We start from the raw sequence: 19,603 nt of genomic DNA, 5'->3' as shown, positions 1-19,603 counted from the left end.
CAGAATGAACAGTTGCAGGAACTGAGTATGACTATTTAATGAAGAGAAGGACTCGGGTGCCATGATAGCAGTTCTCCATTATTTGAGGGGCTGTCAAGAGAAAGGGGGGGGGTCAGCCTCCAAAGCACCTCAGGGCAAAACAAGAAGTAACAGATGGAAGCGTATCAAGAGAGTGATCCAAGCTAGAATTAAGGAGAAATTTGATGACAATGATAACAATTAAACAGTGGAACAACTTATCTCCAGAGGTTGTGGGCGTCCCATCACTGGAGGCTTTTAAGAAAAGGCTGGACAGCCACTTGTTTTGAATGGCATAGGGCCGTGATGGTGAACCTATGGCACACGGAGCCATTTGTTAGGGCATGTGAGGCATTGCCCTGTCAGCTCCAGTGTGCATGCATGCGCTGGCCAGCTGACTTCGGCCTTCTTTTGAGGCCGTTTTTCACCCTCCAGAGACTTCCTTGAAGTTTGGGAACAGACTTCCAGTTTGTCCATAGGGCTGTTTTTCACCCTCTGGATCCTTCAGGAGCCATCAGGAGGCTTCTTTGAAGGCTCCAGAAGGCAAAAAATGGCCCTACGGACACACCAGAAGTCACCATCCCGAACTTCCGGGTTCCCCGTAGGGCTGTTTTTTGCCCTCTGGAGGCTCCAGGGAAGCTCCTGAAACCTCCAGAGGGCCTCCGGGGGGGGGGACACAGGGGGCTATTGTTGCCCTCCCCAGGCTCCTGGAAAGCCTCTGGAGCCTGGGGAGGGTGAAAAAAACTGCGCCAAAAGCAGGAGGCGATGGTTGCATATGCATGTGCATTGGGTGGGGCGCACATGCGTGCTGGATCAGACACATAGCATTATGGATGGCATGCCCATGCACGACCCCCCTGCGCTCCCCCGCTTTTGGCATGGGAGCCAAAAAAGGTTAGCCATCACTGGTATAGGGTTTCCTGCTTGAGGAGAGGATTGGACTAGAAGACCTCCACAGTCCTTTCCAACTCTGTTACTCTGTATTTTGGGGGATTCTGGGAATTGAAGTCCACCCATCTTAAAAGTTTCCAAGATTAAGAAATACCAGCCTAAATGCATTTGTGCAGATGAAGGGAAAGAGACCTTTGAATCTGAAATAGATGGATGCATTTGCTTACAGTTTCCAGATGCTGTTGCCTTTAAGATCAACTTAGTCCCATTTGTATAGTGATAAGCATACCATTCTATTATGATGAGGTATAGCTAAAAAAATGGAGATGTAAAGACTAGTTAAAGGACCTCTTATTGGAATGAGAAATAGAGTCATTGGAGGAACAGCCAGGTATAATATTCAAGGCGTTGGAATATTAATTTTTGGAACTTAGAAGACCTGCCAAGGATTGCAAGAGGCCTTGTCTTCAAACCCCTGAAGGCTGAAAAATGATGCTGAAGGCCTGGCCTGTTAACTTATTAGCAAACTATAACAGGCTTTTGGAAGAGATCCATGAATAAGCTTCATCCAGAGCTACTTCATCTTCAACACTCCATTTGTGCTTTTGCTGGAATTATCAGTCAGTCGGCACCTCCTTTGACAACTGTTTGCAAAGAACTGGGGAAGGAGGGGTGGGCTGATCCCAAAGCCTCATAGGTGTCAATCTAGTTGGCAGATGGCTTTGTAACTGTACTGAAGCATTTTGCATGATATAATGTCACTACATGGCATACATAAGTTTAAAGACTGATTTAATTTCATATCAAGGCTAAATGTGCATGTTATAGTTTTCTTTTCCTTCTTTAATTAGATTTTTCAATTTTATGTATGTTTTAATTATAATGGATTTTTATCTATAGGATAATTTATATATATATATATATATATATATATATATATATATATATATATATATATATATATATATATATATATATATATATCTGTGTGTGTGTGTGTTATATTTGTGCTGATAAATAAATAAAGGGAGACTAGTATAGATCTATTTCAAGCTATTTAGCTCTCATCAGCTAGCCATACCCTTGCTGGGAATCGAACCTGTGCTCTATTGCCTCTTAGGCAGATGTGTTAACCATTGAGCTACAGAGCTCGACTCCTTATCAGCCAGGCCAGGGTGAAAGGTATATATTTAAAGTCACAACCCCTGGTATGCCCAAATATGGGAGGAAGATCACATTTCCATTCTCTGTCCTTTGGCTCGTCACAAGAGACCATCCAGACAGAAACCCAATATTTGAAATAGATCTATACTAGTCTCCCTTTATTTATTTATCAGCACAAATATAACAAATGTAACAAAAAGGCAACAGTAAAAAATATTGGGTTTCTGTCTGGATGGTCTCTTGTGACGAGCCGAAGGACAGAGAATGGAAGTGTGATCTTCCTCCCATATTTGGGCATACCAAGGGTTGTGACTTTATATATATATAATTTGAAGTCTGTATTTCATTATTAAAATGCAATTTAAAAACTTTAAAAATGTCCACGGAAAGCTCCTACAAAGTTCCTTATTAGCATGTTAAAAAAACACTCAGAGCTAGTGAGCTTAGCTAATTAAGTCCAACTGCCTGCATATTATGGGAAGTCAGCCTAAACTGCACTTGTCTTCAGTAAATATCAGGAAATTCTGAGGTGTGTAAGGGTTTTGTGGTATAGAAGCAGCTAGTGGAATCTCCGCAGCCCTGCTTGATTTGAACTGGGGTCCCAAGCATCCAGCTTTCCTTCTGTGCAGGAGTAAAATATTGGATCCCAGGTTCCTCTATCAGCACGATTATTGGCTCATCATGCTGGGTAAAATGAACCAGTGTTGGGCTGGGCCAACCACACATGCAGTTGACCTCTTTCAATGGAAGATACTTAAGACATCATAAACAGGGTCACCCTCCTCCCAAGCTGTTATTGTTCATCAATTACAACGGACACATTAAAGATGCCCTGCCATCACATCGGAATAAAGGCAGCAGAAAGGACTCAGCCTATGAAGATTGCATTTTGCTTAGATCGCATCACCCTCAAGCCCAACAGGACAGCCCTGAAAGAGAATGGAGACTCATGGCGAGAGCACCATGGGCAGCCTCCTTGGAGGGCAGGGATTTCACAGATGAATGGCCTGGCTCTGTATGAGTCCAGGACCTTTGCCCTTCCTCCCAGCAAAACAAATAGAAGGCAGTTCAAGGCTCAAAGTCACGCAGAGCAGCAGCCTGCAGCCTTATAGGAAACTTTAATTATGAAAGTAATTTATAGCGCACTAGGATACCCCCAGAATATAATTTGGGAGTTGCTGCTAGATGAGTTAACCCTTGAAAGCTCCCTGGAGCCTATTCCTGGTTATGCCGTTTTCATGGCAACAGTAGGTAAGTGCTCTGATCTGGAATGTCATTTTGACTTCCCAGCCTAAACCCAATGTATCCTAAACAAGATGGATGAAGAGAGAGGTGGGGGGCGGGACAGATAAATGATACATAGGAATGAATGAATAGTTGGATGTATGGACGATAGAGATAACAGGTAGGTAGGTAGGTAGGTAGGTAGGTAGGTAGGTAGGTAGGTAGGTAGGTAGGTAGATAGATAGATGATAGATAGATAGATAGATAGATAGATAGATAGATAGATAGATGATAGACAGATAGATAGATGATAGATAGATAGATAGATAGATAGATAGATAGATAGATAGATAGATAGATAGATAGATGATAGAAGACAGACAGACAGACAGACAGACAGAAATAGATAGATGGATGGATGGATTGATAATGATAAAGAGATGAGAGAAAAAATAAAGAGAATATGGATGGATACATAGGTAGCTCATAGGTAATAGTTAATAGAGAGTTAATAGATATAGTTATAGAGAGATTGATAAGGAGAGATGATGGATTGAGAGAGAGAGAGAGAGAAAGAAAGAAAGAAAGAAAGAAAGAAAGAAAGAAAAAGAGAAAGAGAAAGAGAAAGAGAAAGAGAAAGAGAAAGAGAAAGAGAAAGGACAGATACAGTACCTATGCCTGCCATAAACAGAAAAACCCAAAACAATGTAATTTTCAACAAAATAAAGAACTTGAAAGTTAGGGGAAAACAGTTTACAAAAACATGCGTACTGGCAGAAATGATTAGAGATTCCTTTTGTATTTGTACCATGAATCAAGAATGAAAAGAAATAGCTGTCACATCAAATGAATGGAGAATTTTCTCATCCATCTCTCTAGCTATGAATCATCTTTATCAACCCAGACATTATAGTCTGTTCAATGAAAAGCAAGCCAGATCATTTCAAAGGCAGGGATGCCTGTTTGAAACTCCATCTGCCTTTGGCTGGATTAGATGTGGCCCTAAAATAAACCCTTTTCTATGGGTTTTTCCCTGTGTTCAAAACACTTTCAATCAGGGACGTGCAGTCAGGGGAGGCAGGGGAGGTGGAACCTCACCAGTGTCATGAGGAAAAGAAAAATTAAAAGGAAAAAGGCTAAGGTAGTTGCTGCCAGAGTCACAGCGGATGACTCTGAGTCTGCTTAGTGCTAACTGCAGCGGAAGGCGAGAGAACTACGGGCCTCATTTGCATAAGGAATTTTTCGCCTTTTAACCCTTGCTCAGAGTTAAGCAAGGGTTAAAAGGCAAAAAAGTCCTTATGCAAAGGAGGCACGTGGTTCTCTGCCTCCTGGTCTGGGAGCAGCAACTCTTGTCTAAGTTGCCTTTTTCTTTTTACATTTTCATCATGGCGGACAAGAGGAGAGTTGAAATGATCCTCTGACACTGCTGGAAAAGATATGTGGGTCCGAGGGAGGGGGCAGGGGGGAGGAATTCAAAATTATTTGTAAGTAATTGTAATTTGTTTTATTATAAGTAATTTGTGTGTGTGTGTGTGTGTTTTATTTTTTAAAGCCGCCGGCTTCCAACCATACAGCAGGTCCTGTTGTATGGCTGGGGCAGCGACATGCACTTTAAAGTGTCAGCACGCCTCCTGGTGATAAAGCAGGACATGTTTAACTCTATGGCGGGGGCGGCATGCACTTTAAAGTGCGGGCCTGGGAGGAGGCGGCGGAGCGGGCAGCAGGCGGCTTTCGCTCCCACCTCGTCCGGGCTTCTCCTCAGCGGGCTGCCGGAGATCTCCAAGCAGCCCTGGGAGAAAACGGGCCAGCCCCGCTTCCCTCCCCGGACTTTCCAGGAGCAGAGGACCCACATTCCGCTCCCCCTTCCAAACCCTGAGTGGCCAGCCTCGGCTCCTGCTGCTTTCTGCCAGAGCTCTGGCAGGCCCGCCGAGGAGGAGCCCGGACAAGGCTGGAGCGAGAGCCGCAGAGGCGAAAGGCAAAGAGGGGTGGGGTGGGTGTTCCAAGAGGCCCCCTCCCCTTTTTGCACTCCGTAAGCCAGGCCCACAGCAGCAAGAGGCTCAGCTCCGCTTCTATCACCCCCCCTCCGCTCCAGAGAAGCCGGCCATGGGCGAGTCTCTGCAGCCCCGGTTCCATCTCCAAGCAGCTCCGGGAGGAAACGGGCCAGCCCTGCTTCCATCCCTGGACTTTCCGGGAGCAGAGGACCCGCATTCTGCTCCTTCTTCCAAGCCCCAAGTGGCCAGCCTTTCACCTCCATGGCTCTCACTCCAGCCTCCAGCCGCTTCTCTGGAGCGGAGGGGGGGTGATAGAAGCAGAGCTGAGCCTCTTGCCACTTGCCTATGCATTATTTTGCTTTTGGCATCTTGGTATTTTCTCTTTTGGGCCACAGGCATCCTCTCCTCACTTCAGCTACGGGATATATTTTAATTTTCAATCCCAAATCCTGCTTCTCTTTTCCTAAAAATATTCTCCAAATCTTGGCCAGAAGACTTCAGCGTGTCTTCAGCCCCACCTGCAGGACAGAAGCTGAACTGCATATTTGGGGACCTTATCCGAAAGGTGCTCTGATCTTCCATAACAAACAAAAGATGATTTGTGTCCCTGCAAGGCTGTCAAAATAGTATAAATCCCTAGTAGGCAATTAAAGGCTGGGTGTAAATTTCAGTGACTGGTTTCTGTAAGCTCACATGAACCGCTATGAAATTTATATTCAGATGGCCAACTAAAGTTAGGCAGCAGGAACGGGTGTTTCAGTGATAAGCAGCTATTTTAGTAATAAAAATGGACTTAAAGCAATTTCAGGGAGATTTCTTGGCATTTTGAAAGCTGTGTTGGGTTTTGAAAAGTGTTCCCCACTAAGTTGTGTTTTCTATTTCCTGCTTCCATGCAGCCTTTCCCGGTTCTTCCCTTGGGGGATCACACTCTACATTTGTGCAGCAAAGTTGCAAACTTAATTTAACCTCAGTTTCTAGCTTCGTTGCTCAGACTGTGGTGTGAAGCAGGCCTGGCAAGGGTGTGTGTGTGTGTGTCTGTGTCTGTGTCTGTGTGTTATGATTCAGTGTATTGTTGAAAGCCAGAAAACATATTGCAGAGAGTGAAAAGTTGTGAGTTATCATGTGTAAACATTAGCTTCTAGATCTCTGAAGATGGGCCATTTGCCTATGGCCCCAGCTCATCCCCCTGACTTCTGTCTCTAAACCCAGAGAGAATTAAGGTGCCTTTTGAAGTAAATCTATAATTTTTCCTAATCTGGTGTGTGTGTGTGTGTGTGTGTGTGTGTGTTTCATTTCTAGTAGTTTTCTCTGCTTAACTGCTGATACAGTTAAATCGTGAGAGAGAACCAGTTTGGTTTAGTGATTAAAATGTTGGTCTAGAAACCAGGAGACTGTGAATTCTAGTCTCGCTTTAGGCATGAAAGCTGGCTGGGTGACTTTGGGCCAATCACCAGGAGATGGTGAATTCTAATCCCACCTTAGGTCTGAAAGCCAATTGGTTGACTTCAGGCCAATCACCAGGAGACAGTGAGTTCTAGCCCCACCTTAGGCATGAAAGCTGGCTGGGTGACTTTGGGCCAATCACCAGGAGATGGTGAATTCTAGTCCCACCTTAGGTCTGAAAGCCAATTGGTTGAATTCAGGCCAATCACCAGGAGACAGTGAGTTCTAGCCCCACCTTAGCATGAAAGCCAGCTGGGTGACTTTGGGCCAATCACCAGGAGACGGTGAGTTCTAGTCCCAATTTAGGCATGAAAGCCAGTTAGCTGACCTAGGACCACTTGACCTTGCTCAGATCAACCCACCTCACAAGGTTGTGGTTATATGGCAGAGATGGCTAACCTTTTTGTCGTTGCATGCTAAAAGCATGTGCACGCTCGCAACACCGCAATCTGGCACCTGCATTCATAATGCAATGTGCATGCAACCCCCCTCCTGTGCGCCCCACCTCCCTCGCATGCACCTCGCCTCCCCCCCCTTTTGCCTATTTTTGGCTTCCAGGTTGGTGCAGGAGGCTTTCCAGACATTTTGGGCCTGGAAGGCTTCCTGCACCAACCTGGAAGCCAAAACAGGATGTGGAGAGGGGGCTGTGCCCCCTCCTCCCCATGCCCTGTTTTGGGCCTGAAAGGCCTCCTGCAGCAAACTGGAAGCCAAAATGCAGCAGAAAGCCAAAGACCAGCTGGCCAGCAGGAGGCCCGCCCACATACGCGGTGGAGCTGGGCTAGAGCGATGGCTGGCATGCTCGCAGAGAGGACTCTGCATGCCACCTGTGGCATGCGTGCCATGGGTTCGCCATCATGGTTATGGTGGAAATAGAAAGAAGCAGTATTAGATATGCTCTCTGCCTTGAGTTGTTTATAAACAAAATTATGAAGAATATAAATAAAAAATCCAAGGTGTCACAATTGATTAATTTATAGAAAAAAATCTAGAGCAGTGTTTCTCCATCTCAGCCACATTAAGATGGGTGGACTTCCACAATTCTCCCAGCCAGCATGGGATTTGTAGTCCACCCATTTCAACGTGGCCAAGGTTGAGAAACACTGCTCTAAATGTGTTCAGCAGCGTAGATTACATATTCTCGGCAATAGAGATATCTCTATCAGTGTTTAAAATGTAAGGAGATTAAGTGACACATAGATATGCACACTGGGAAAATCTGGACCTCACATCAATTACTGCAGTCATTCAAATCCGTCTCCAAGGCAAACCCTGCTACTTAGTCATGTGGATTCACACATCTATTTAGGATATATTTAATTGTCCTTTAACAAAAGCTCCCAGAGCAACATACAATAAAATGATGAAAGCAATAAAGAGCTAAGTGGAAGGAAGCAGTCAGAAAAGGAAGTTAAAACAATATCAAACCTGCAGGACAGACAACAAAGGGTTGGACGTGTGCTGACCTTAAGGCCTACGAGACTCAGGTAAACTGATCGAAACGACACAACTTCAGTGTGGATGCCAGGTTTTCCTGGGTGAGAAAAGGCTGAATTTCTCCACCATCTGGACTTAGCCAAAAGGCTTCTTGTCTTTCGGGTCAATCATTCAGATACAGATTAACAGAGTTGGAAGGGACCTTATATGTCATCTGGTCCAACCCCCCGCTCAAGTAGGAGACCCTACACCATTTTTGACAGATGGCAGTTCAATCTCTTCTTGAAAGCTTCCAGTAATGAAGCTCCCACAACTTCTGAAGGCAACTTCTGTTCCATTGATTGATTGTTCTCACTGTCAGAAAGTTCCTCTTTATTTCCAGGTTAAATCTCTTCTTGTCAGTTTCCATCCATTGTTCCTTGTCTGGCTTTCAGGTGCCTTGGATAATAGCTTGACCCCCTCCTCTCTGGGGCAGCCTCTCAAATATTGGAAGAATGCTATCCCTTGGCCCTTTTCTTCACTAGACTAGCCATGCCCAGTTCCTGCAACCGTTCATCGTATGTTTTAGCCTCCAGTCCCTTAAACATCTTGGTAGTTCTTCTCTGCACTTTTTCTAGAGTCTCAACATCTTTTTTATAGTGTGATGCAGTGGTAAAATGCAATTTTTTAAATTACTGATTCTATGGGCATGGCTTGGTGGGTGTGGCTTGGTGGGCATGGCAGGGGAAGGATACTGCAAAATTCCCATTTCCTCCCAATCAGCTGAGACTCGGGAGGCAGAGAATAGATGGGGCGGGGCCAGCCAGTTCTCAAAACTACTCAAAATTTCCTCTACCAGTTCTCCAGAACTGGTCACAACCTGCTGTATCTCACCCCTGGTGTGGTGACCAAAACTGGATGCAGTACAAACAAGATTGTAGTGGGAAATGTTTTTACATTTATGTTTTTGGTGTCAACTAGAAAGAGATAGATGATATTTTCAAGGAATGATTAAAAATAAAGTTCCACTGCAACAGACAACATGTTAAAACTGCAAAAAAACACAACATATTCTACTAAAAACAGTTTTTTCCAGGAACCCATGGCTGCAATTCATGGCAAAAAATTGTTGCATCTCCTGCCTATGTGCCTATTGAGGCTGATAAAGACATGTGATCTTATCTTGCTTGGAATGTTCTCCATCCAGCTCTGTTTCCTTTGGATGCCGTTTGATTTTGGAAAAAAATAGCTCTTTCTTTCATTAAGCCTTTTTTAGGAATGTTTGAGGCTGCTGCTATTGATGCCTTATTTGGCAAGGATTGGCTAAGCTAAGAATTTTTTTCCCACCTGGTGTCAGAGTGAGAAATGCAGTTCTCCAAACTACCCCCTTTCACCTGGAGAAAAAAGCTCTTCTTAAATTCAGAGGTGGCAAGGAGGAATATGTCTTTTTGTTCGCACATAATGAGCCAAAGGTCCTGTATAATAAATGCATTGCCCTATTTTCCCCAGTGAGCCATATGCAAGTCAGCCACCAGGGGCAGTGTGTACTATGAGTTCAATTCAGTGTTCTATTTTCCTTGTTCAGGCTGCAATATGCAAGATATCTACCAGGAGGCTCCCCAATCTTGGCAACTTTAAGCAGTGTTGGGTTCAATTATTTTTACTACCGGTTCTGTGGGCATGGTGGGAGTGGCTTGATGGGCATGGCAGGGGAAGGATACTGCAAAATTCCCATTCCCACCCAATCCGCTGGGACTCAGGAGGCAGAGAATAGATGGGGGTGGAGCCAGCCAGAGGCGGTATTTGACGGTTCTCCAAACTACTCAAAATTTCTGCTACTGGTTCTCCAGAACTGCTCAGAACCTGCTGAAGACCGTTTCAGGATGTTGCCTCCCGGGATGTGGACAAGGCTATGCGAGCTGTGAGCGCCTCCACCTGTATACTGGACCCGTGTCCCTCTTGGCTGGTTGCCAACAGCAGAGAGGTGACACGAGGCTGGATCCATGCGGTTGTTACCGCCTCTCTTCGGGAGGGGCACCTCCCCACCGCGCTTAAGGCGGCGGTGGTGAGGCCCCTCCTGAAGAAACCGTCCTTGGATCCAGCAGTTCTTAATAACTACCGTCCAGTCTCCAACCTCCACTTTGTGGGGAAGGTTGTTGAGAAGGTGGTGGCCTTGCAGCTTCAGCGTACCTTGGAGGAAGCTAACTATCTTGACCCCTTCCAGTCTGGCTTCAGGCCCGGTTACAGCACAGAAACCGCTTTGGTCGCATTGACCGATGATCTCTGGAGAGCCAGAGATGGAGGCCATGCGTCCATCCTGGTTCTCCTTGACCTCTCAGCGGCTATTTCGATACCATCGACCATGGTATCCTTCTGCGACGACTGCGGGAGGTGGGGGTGGGCGGCACTGTTCTACAGTGGTTCTCCTCCTACCTCTCGGACAGGTCGCAGTCGGTGTTGGTGGGGAGGGAGAGATCGTCCCCGAGGCCCCTAACCTATGGGGTGCCGCAGGGCTCGGTCTTGTCCCCCCTGCTATTCAACATATACATGAAACCGCTGGGCGAGATCATTCGGAGGCACGGGATTAAGTACCACCAATATGCGGATGATACACAGCTGTATCTGTCCGCCCCGTGCCAACTCAATGAAGCGGTAGACGTGATGAACCGGGGCCTTGAAGCTGTTAAAGACTGGATGAGAGCTAACAAACTGGTGCTCAACCCGGAAAAGACCGAGTGGCTGTTGTGTTTTCCTCCCAAAAATTCGGCTAACGTTCCATCAATCAGGCTGGGGGGGCAAAATTTATACCCCTCAGACAGGGTCCGCAACTTGGGAGTCCTCCTGGACCCACAGCTGAGTTTTGACCATCATTTGTCAGCTGTGACCAGGGGGGCATTTGCCCAGGTTCGCCTGGTGCGCCAGTTGCGGCCCTACCTGAACCGGGAGGCCCTCACAACAGTCACTCGAGCCCTTGTGATCTCTAGGCTGGAATACTGCAATGTGCTCTACGTGGGGCTGCCCTTGAAGAGCATCCGGCGACTTCAGCTAGTCCAGAACGCGGCCGCGCGAGTGATCATGGGCGCACCACGGTTCGCCCACATAACACCGATCCTCCGTGAGCTGCGCTGGCTACCTGTTGATCGTCGGGTGCACTTCAAGGTCCTACTTACCACCTATAAAGCGCTCCATGGTAGTGGATCTGGCTATCTGAGAGACCGCCTTCTGCCAATTACCTCCCTGCGTCCCATCAGATCGCACAGGGTAGGCCTCCTCCGAATTCCATCCGCCAGTCAGTGCCGACTGGCGGCTACGCGGAGGAGAGCCTTCTCAGTTGCAGCTCTGACGCTATGGAACAACCTCCCCGTGGAGATCCGTACCCTCACCACAGTCCAGGCCTTCCGCACAGCCCTCAAGATCTGGCTATCCCGTCAGGCCTGGGGATAGGATTTACTCTCACCCCGCCCGAATGTTGAGTGAATGTTGTGTTTTATGGTTAATTTTTTTACTCACGTTTTTCTTTTATGTCTTGTCTTGCACTCCCTTCCCCCATTGTTGTAAGCCGCCCTGAGTCCCCTCAGGGAAAAGGGCGGCCTATAAATGTTCAATAAATCTACAAATCTACAAATCTCTGACTTTCAGACTTGTGGACTTCAACTCCACAAGACCAGTGAATTCCACAAGTCTTAAAGTTTCAAACTTTGGAGACTCCTGTTCTACATAGCTTCAATATTTACTCTTTTATAGCTCGGAAGCCTGCAATACTCTTACATAAGTCATCAGGGGGCAGTATCTCCTATATGAGGAATATATTGCCTATTTTCCTCATTGAGAAAGGCAAGTGAAACACCAGAGGGCACTAAGTCCTATATAGGTTCAATATACAGCCACCTTATAGCTCTCAAGCTTACAATAGCTGAATATAGGTGTGAAGTGCAGAATATCCAAATGAGCTACTATGGAGCAGTATGTTGGCCAATACTGGCCTACTTCCCCTATTGACCCTGGAGTACTGTATTGAACTGAGCCATAGGGCCATATATTCAATAGGTTCAATACATTGCCATATGTTAGCTATATAATCTACCATTAAGGTCAAACCTCAGGAACAGAATGTCAGATGGATTCCATTATATTGTCCTAATTCCCACTGAATCTGCAATGCCCACTTATTAGCCATGTGGGGGGCAATATCTGGCATAGATTAAGCATTGTTTTCTCCATTGTGAGTACAATATCCAAGAGAGCCACTAATAGTGGCTGCTCCAGCCCTCTGGAACGAGCTCCCTGTGGAGATTCGGACCCTCACCACCCTTCAGGCTTTCCGCAAAGCCCTTAAAACCTGGCTGTTCCGACAGGCCTGGGGCTGATGAGTTTCTGTCCCCACTCGAATTGTGTGGTTGATGATTGTTTTTAAATTGGGACAGCCCACTCCCCCCCTGAATCTAAGAGATACAACACAACCACCAATTCTTCAAGCACTGTTTAATTTTATTCCTTAAAAGTGGCCCAATGATTGATTCAAGGTTCTGCAGAATCAACATGATTTGCCAAATATTGGAGACATTTACAAAAAAGTGAGAACAATGTCGCTCTTTCCATTATTATTATTATTATTATTATTATTATTATTATTATTATTATTATTATTTTGTTATAAATAGGTCATATATTTAAAATAAATATGCATTCATTTTAATGGTTTTAATATTGTAATTTTTATATGATTCTGTAAATAAATATTCTACAAAGAGGACAGTTTTAATTTTTCACACAGTAACTATAAAGATAACCTTACAAGCAAAAGCTCTTTTGTGATCCTTCATAATTTTAAAAAATAAGGAGGGGTTCTGAAAAGTAGCACTTTAAAATAATAAAAGCAAACGATAGCACAACAGGAAAGAAGAAGAAAATAAAGTTTACAGAGAAAATACTGTGTTGTGCATGTCATCTGGAGAAATATTTTCTTTAAATGGCTTTAGGCAGGGTGGAAAACACCAACCTTTGGAATGCATTAAAACTATAGGTACAGCCACATTCCAAGTATGCAGAATCAGACAGGACAATGGTATGTGAAAATAACCTTGGGGGTTAATGGGGGAAGAAAATAAGTTGCCCGGGTTGAAAAATGGGCAGAGAAAGTAACTTGGAAAGGATCTGCCTTAACTCGGATTGTAAAAGAGACAGTAAGAGATTTGTACTTTCAGACGTGCAAGATTCTGCTCATTTACACCAAAATAGAATTAGCTCATCTGGTCCAGAAGTGGGTTCCTACCGGTTTGGACGGGTTCAGCCAAACCGGTAGTGGTTTGCCGGCCTGGGTTACTGGAAGCGGCAGTGACCCAGGCCTGCCACACCCCCGAACTGGTTCCCCGATCGGCGCAGCATGTTTTTTTTTATTTTTTAATGTACTGCGCATGCACAGACCTATTTATGGGCAACTGCGCATGTGTGTGGAGCATATGTCAGGTGCACACATGAGCGAACCGAGTGTGTGCATGCAAAATTGCAAAGGCACTGAACCAGTAGTAATGCCAGCAGCAACCCACCCCTGATCTGGTCATGTTTCCTGTCTGATCTACCTGGGAAGGCCGACAGCAAGATTTAGGCTGGATGGTACAGTGTTCCAATACTTGAGGGGCTGCCACAGAGAGGAATGGGTGGGGGGAGGTCAAGCTATTCTCCAAAGTACCCGAATGCCAGACAAGGAATAATGGATGGAAATTGACCAAAGAGAGATTCAACCTAGAAACAAGGAGTGTTTGAGTTTCTGACAGTGAGAACAATCAACCCCTGGAACAGAAGTTGCATTTGGAAGTTGTGGGAGCTTCATCCCTGGAAGCTTTCAAGAAGAGATTGGACTGCCCTCTGTCAGAAATGGTGTAGGGTCTCCTGCTTGAGCAGGGGGTTGGACTAGATGACCTACAAGGTCACTTCCAGCTCTGTTGATCTGTTCTGTTCTTTGGGGCAGCAGAGGAGCACGCAAAGTAGTGGTGTGAATATGGTCTTCAATACAGAAGATGGAGGACTGATACCTAAACATATATATTCTTTCTTGTGAAGAAACTTGAGCAAGGTTATTTCTAGGCCTTCAGTTAGAACTGAAGAAGCTTCTTGGATGAGAAGCAAAATAATTTCCAAGGAAGAAACCAAGAAAGTCCAGTTGCCTTTCAGCAAAGCACCTTTGGGGCTTAATGTATGATAACACTTGACTCATAAGTCTAGAGTCAACCAATTGTATGACTTTTTTTGCCATAATTCTTAAGTGAATTATTGCAGTTGTTAAGTGAATCATGTGGTCATTAAGTAAATTTGGCTCCCCCCCCTTGACTTTACTTTTTGGAAACCAGCTGGGAAGGTCCCAAAAGGCAATAATGTGTCCCTAGGACATATGTAAACATCATCAATACACGCTGCTTCCCAAACGCCTAAATTTTGATCATGTGACCATGGGATGATAGTCATAAGTGTGAGAACCAATCATAAGTCACTTTTTCCCCAGTGCTGCTGTAACTTTGAATGGTTCCTAAACAAATGATTGTAAGTTGAGGATGTAAAGAAATGGGAAATTGTTGCCCTCCTAAGAAAAATAGGGAGCTTGTTTCTCTTGGTGCCAAAGCGTGGGAATTCGGCCAACTTTTGAAAAGAGAGTGCTTTTTTTTTTAAGGGAGGCAATCCAGGAAATTATAGGCCAATCATTTTAGCATCAATTCCAGGAACATTAGGAGAAACAATACACTTACAAAAATAACTCCTATAGAGGAAGAGTCTTTTCTGATGGACAAACACCACCATGAACGCAGCAAGAATTGAGCCTGTCTGGCAGTCAACGGGCACCAGAGTAGAGGCAACGCTGTTAGCGTTGAATGGTTTCACTTTCCAAAGATCTATGACTGAGTTGGCCTGGAGTAAACAAAATTGCTCATAGATGGGAGTACAGGTAGGCCTCGACTTGCAACAGTTTATTTAGTGGCTGTTCAAAGTTAACAATGTCACTGAAAAATGTAACTTATGATCATTTTTCACATTTAGAACCATTGCGGCAGGGGTGAAATGCTACCGGTTCAGACCGGTTCGGCCAAACTGTTCAGGCAGTTCAGGCGAACTGTATTTCTGATGATCAGCTGTGATGCGAGATTTATATTAGCTAGAAAGTAGGATTTCCTAATCTAAATTGCGTGGCACAGCGGATCTCCCCCCTCGCTGTTCTACTTACCTTTGCAGGTGTGCTCGGTAGCAGGCACCGCCCACCCACCTGGATGTCATCATGTCCATTTTTTCATGCTCTGTGCATGCGCATGCTCACATTTGTGAACCGGTAGCAAAGGAAAATAGATTTTACTCTTGCATTGTGGCATTCCCTATTGTCACACAATCAAAATTCAGAGGCGTGGCACCTGACACATATTTATGACAGTTGCAGCGCCCTGGGGTTTTGTGACTTTTTGACAAAGTCAATGGGGAAGCCACATTCACTTAAGGAGTGTATTACTAATGTAACAACTACAGTGATTCACTTAAGGTGGCGCAGTGGTTAAATGCAGCACTGCAGGCTACTGCTAGATCAGCAGGTCAGCGGTTCAAATCTCACCGGCTCAGGGTTGACTCAGCCTTCCATCCTTCCGAGGTGGGTAAAATGAGGACCCAGATTGTTGGGGGCAATATGCTGACTCTCTGTAAACCGCTTAGAGAGGCCTGAAAGGCCTATGAAGCGGTATATAAGTCCACTGCTATTAACAACTGTGGCAAGAAAAGTTGTAAAATGGGGCAAATTTCATTTAACAAATGTCCCACTTAACAACAGAAATTCTGGGCTCAATTGTGGCCATAAGCTGGGGACTACCTGCAAAAGAAACTGAATCTTCTGAAAGTTTCAGTGCTTCTTCATTTTGAGGAAATTTTATTTATTTACTTAAAACATCTATAAAGCATTATGTATAACATACATTATATATAAAGTTTACCATATATTATGCATATGTATATTATGAGAATGTAATGTGGCATTACATCTAATGTTATAGGGGTAGTGTCTGACTTGCAGCCGTTTGTTTAGTGGCCACTGAAAGTTGCAATGGCACATGAAACTGTGACTTACGACCAGTCCTCACGCAACTGTCACAGCATTCCCACAGTCACATGGTCAAAATTTGGGCACTTGGTCCTGGCAGGTGTGGCAGAGGCAGTGGTGGAATTCAGCTGCTTCGGGTTGGTTCAAGCAAACTGGTTTTTAAATTGCTGGCTGGCCCTGCCCCTTCCTGTCCCGCCTCTCCCAGGAGTCCCCACACGACCCATTTTGGCTCTCAGGAGGCTGCAGGGAGGCCTGCTAGGCCCAAAACAGGGTGTGGCACCCCCACCCCCTCCGGCAGCCCATTTTTGATCCCAGGAGGCTGCACGGAGACCTACTAGGCCCCAAACGTGACACCAGAGGGTGGCAGCACAGCCCCCCACCCCCATGGCCCATTTTTGCTCCTTGGGGGGAGTGCAGGAGACCGAGTGCTGCCTGTCACACACCCTGGACATGCCCACCATGACCACGCCCACCCCGCCAGTCATTAGGGCAGAGAACCAGTTTTTAAATTATTTGAATCCCACCACTGGGCAGAAGCAGTTGGTAGCATCTCGTGACTGTCATTTGTCACCTTCTCAGCCGGTTTCTGACCCGCGAAGTCAATAGGAAAAGCCAGATTCACTTAACAGGTGCAGTGATCCTCTTAATAACCAGGGATCAGGGATGGCTCACTTAGCAACCATCTTGCTTAGCATCTGAAATTCTGCTCCCAATTGTGGTCCTAAGTGGAGGACTACGTCTGTGTATGTGTGTGTGTGATTGCGATAGAGAGTGGTGGAACAGACTGTGACTCCTTGCCTATTTGTGTTGGCTTTGTGTGCGCTGTTTAAGTGGTCAGCATTCAAAACAACACTCAAGGACAAAATAGATCCTTCCTTGTAGCTTGAAAGAGCCAAACAAAGGGGAGAGGAAGAAGTGACCTCTGAGCACATCAGCACACACACACACATACACGCACATGCACACACCTGGATGTGTATTTGCACACACAGAAACACACAGAGAGAGATACACACTGCCCCTACAGCCAGTGCTCTGGGTTGCCCTCTTTTTGGCGCTAAGGGCTGCACAGGAGGATTTCCAAGGTGACAGCATCCCAGCACAACAGGAAGCAAGACAAAGGCAGGAGACCTTATCTCGGCTGCCCAGCTTCCCAGGCTTGGCCTTTCCACCCATGAAAGCATTCCAACGGAGAGGAAGGGAGCCACGTTTGCAAGTCTCTCCCTCCCCCCCCCCGCTTCCTAAGTGAGACCTTGAGCAGGGGGTGCAGTGGCTAAAGAAGCTGCTTTTGAGCCTTCACTGGCAGTGATCCTTCCAATTTGGCTTTATTTTACGGTGCTCAGTGTAGAACCCATCCTTTGGAAGTCCCCCTAAGATCACCGGGATCTGCTCTAATTCAGATGTAACCGTGGCATTTTCAACTATTTCATTTGTACTTTTTTTTTTTTTGGGGCAACCCAAACAATTTCAATCTGGATAAAAACCAGACCTATCTGGATTTTTTTCCCCCTTTGCAGCCAAAGAAAATGTACTCTTGCATTCGATTGCTGTTTGCTCTAAGGAGCTCTTACCTGATGGGAAAACTAGAAACTTGGTATCCTCATCCCAAATTTACCGGGCTGCTGCGGGACGAGCAAACGATGAACAAAATGCCAATTTCCCTACAGCAAAGCTCTGTTTAAGTCTCACACTTACACTCCCTTCCTACTTTTTATTTACACCAGGTGGCAGCACTAAGTCAAAGCAGACAGAGCCCCAAGCAGGGAAACCAGCAAAGAATTGTACAAACTCACAAAAGTTTGAAAACCATCCTAAAAGGAGGCCAGGGCAAAGCATATCTCAATTACCAGGAAATTTCACCAGGAATCTGCCCACTCCGTAGGGGCTTTATCCACAGGTGGGTTGCTCCCAGTTCAACCCGGATCAGGTGAACTGGTAGTGGCAGTGGCGGGAGGCTCCGCCCACCAGCCCGGATGCTTCTGCGCATGCAAGCGCATGCACACAAGTAATGGGTAGTTAAAAAAAATGGAATCCCACCACTGGCTTTATCTTTCATTGTATCCATGATCTATAACAAGCCAGGATTTCTCCCCCCCTCATCTATCATCTACCATATCTATCTGTCATCTTTCTCATTCTCATCTATCTATCTATCTATCTATCTATCTATCTATCTATCTATCATCTATCCATCCATCCATCCATCCATCCACCCATCCATCCATCCATCCATCCATCCATCCATCCATCCATCCATCCAATCATTATCTCATCTATTTAGTTTTCTCATCTTTCTTGCTATATATCATCTCTATATTTCTTTGTCTGTCTTTCTGGGTGTCTCTCTGTCTGTCTGTCTATCATCTATCTATCCTATCATTCTCATCTATTTAGCTTTCTCATCTTTCTCGCTATATATCATCTCTATATTTCTATATTTCTTTGTCTGTCTGTCTGTCTGTCTGTCTGTCTGTCTGTCTAGCTAGCTATCTACCTATATATCCTATCTTTATTATTCTCCCTTTTTCTCTTTTAATATTTCTATTTCTGCTACCTAATGCTCATCTATATCCATCACATTTTCAGGCTTTAATGCCTTTGTGAAAATTCAGAAGTTCTTCATGGAGAAAAGGAAAAAAAATCCTCTCTACAAATAATTTTCGCAGTTCATCAGCTATTAATTCTACAAGGTTTAAAAAATTTAGCCTAATCATCACATTTAATTCAGGAAGGGACCTAGATAAAACTTAGCTGGGAATCTAGGACAGGACTGATAAACTAATCACACACAATTCCTGCCAGCATCTTTGTTGCACTTTATTCACAAGAAACAAACAAAAGCAAAATAATAAATACTGAAATTGAGTTGCAGATGATTCGTGCTTCGTAGCCGTATTTTTCTTTTCCAGGAATAAAGATTTTTTTACCTGATAAGAGAATATATATAGATACATATAATGACATTTAGCACCTGGAAAATTTGGAAGAGAATATTGTTTTGCTTATTCACTCAGGTATCAACTTTGATTATGGAACGGGAAGTTTCAGAAGTTAAGTGAGGTTAGTCCTAGGAAGTTGTGAGACTTCTAAAACATCCCAGGGGTGCAGAGTGCAGACTGAGACTGGAAGTTGAAAAGAAATCTGAAACAGGTTAATTATCAACTACCTCCATAACGTAGCCAAGGAAACTGCCCAGGTACATCCTACGGGTCACATCAGAGTTAAACTGAAAGGAGATTTTACCCTTTGGACACAAATCTGAATCTTAACTTCTAGCACACATACCCTAAGCCACTGATGGTGAACCTTTTCGGTACTGAATGCCAAAAAATGGAGTGCATGCGTGCATGTGCTCATCTGACCCGCAACCCAGAAGAGGAGCTGCCCAGGG

The sequence above is a fragment of the Thamnophis elegans genome, chromosome 12 (assembly GCF_009769535.1).
Source record: "Thamnophis elegans isolate rThaEle1 chromosome 12, rThaEle1.pri, whole genome shotgun sequence".
Classification (NCBI taxonomy): domain Eukaryota; kingdom Metazoa; phylum Chordata; class Lepidosauria; order Squamata; family Colubridae; genus Thamnophis; species Thamnophis elegans.
Note: the sequence above shows the minus strand (reverse complement) of the source record.